This window comes from Mercurialis annua, linkage group LG5 (assembly GCF_937616625.2).
Source record: "Mercurialis annua linkage group LG5, ddMerAnnu1.2, whole genome shotgun sequence".
NCBI lineage: Eukaryota > Viridiplantae > Streptophyta > Magnoliopsida > Malpighiales > Euphorbiaceae > Mercurialis > Mercurialis annua.
Genome location: NC_065574.1, coordinates 51,068,604 through 51,070,126, shown reverse-complemented (window position 1 = coordinate 51,070,126; position 1,523 = coordinate 51,068,604). Strand labels below are relative to the sequence as shown.

The following is a 1,523-nucleotide window of genomic DNA, read 5'->3' as shown; positions in this document are numbered from 1 at the left end:
CTAGGGTTGTTTTCCGTAGTGGATGGCAACCCTCCTTGAGGTCTTCCTTGAAGCGAAATTGCCATTTGAGAAATTTGAGTTTCCAAATGATGGATAGTAGAAGCTTGATTCTTCTCCCTTTGCTCCATTTTTTCTAACTTCTCTAGCACTTTGGAAAGCACATTTCCCTCATCCGTATTCTTTTGTGGTTGGAATCCCGGAGGGTGTTGAGGTCTACCACCATAGTTGTTTCCTTGCCCTTGATGGTTATGATAAGGGCCTTGATAAGGACCTTGTTGTTGGGGCCTATTTCCTCCTTGGAAACTAGGACCCGCTTGTTGATTTGCTTGCACATTGCCTTGACCCTCTTGATTCCTCCATCCGAAGTTAGGGTGGTTTCTCCACCCCGGATTATAGGTATTCGAGTAAGGATCATTCCCTTGGCGTTGACCTCCCACATAATTCACTTGTTCGTTCCAAGTTTGACCCATGGCATAGCACTCATTACTTCCATGATTGAAATCTCCGCAATGCTCACAACCTACTTGGACATATGCAACCGGAGCATTCCGTGGACCCACTTGTTTCTTCAAGGCATCAACTTGACTTTGTAAAGAGGCATTCATGGCTTTCATCGCTTCAAACTCCTTGGATTGGTCAAGTGTCATCAATGCCTTTTGAGCCGGTGGTCTTCTCCTCTCCGAGGACCAAGTGCTACTTACCATAGCCAATTTTTCAATCAACTCATTAGCCTCATCAAGCGTCTTTTGCATCAAAGAACCTCCCGCGGCCGAATCAATGGTAGATCTTGTGATTTCACCCAAACCATTATAAAATATTTGAAGCACATGTTCCCTTACAAGCCGATGATGAGGTACGTGCCTTTGGAGATCCTTGAACCTCTCCCAAGTTTCATAGAGAGATTCTCCCTCATATTGGTAATAATCAATGATGTCCTTTGTCAACTTCGCGGTTCTCCCCATTGGAAAGTACTTGTGAAGGAAAGCTTGAGCAAGATCCCGCCAATTGTGGATAGATGCATTAGGAAGTGATCGAAGCCACAAGCTAGCCTTGTCTCTTAGTGAGAACGGAAACATTCGAAGCTTGATTTGATCGGAGGTGACATTATGGAGCTTGAATGTGTCCAACACTCCCAAGAACTTGGCTATGTGTTCATTCGGATCCTCACTTGGTAACCCAAAGAATTGGCACCGATTCTCTAGGAGTTGAATCGTGCTAGGCTTGATCTCAAAAGTAGCCGCGGTGACCGGTCTTGCAAAGCACCCATAGGTAGCATTATCCACATCCGGGAGGAAGAAATCCCCCAAAGTTTGTCTTTGTGCTTGATGGCCTTGAACTTGAGGGTGATTGTCCCCTTGTTGCTCTTGCCGATTCCTCTCATCGAGTGGAGGAGGCGGATGTTGCCTCACTCCATCGACTTGAGGGTGATAATGCTCCTCCTCATAGTTATCATCCCCACGTTCCATGATAACGGGTCTACGATTCTCCCTTCTCACACTTCTTTCAAATCTCCCGAGGTTGTC

At 46.0% G+C, this 1,523-nt stretch overlaps 1 non-coding gene across 1 annotated transcript; it reads left to right on the top strand.

Moving 5' to 3' along the window:
* Window positions 1-840: 840 nt before the first annotated feature.
* LOC126685213 (small nucleolar RNA R71) lies at window positions 841-947 on the top strand. The gene has a single exon (XR_007643324.1). It is a non-coding gene; the product is annotated as a small nucleolar RNA R71 (small nucleolar RNA).
* Window positions 948-1,523: the final 576 nt, after the last annotated feature.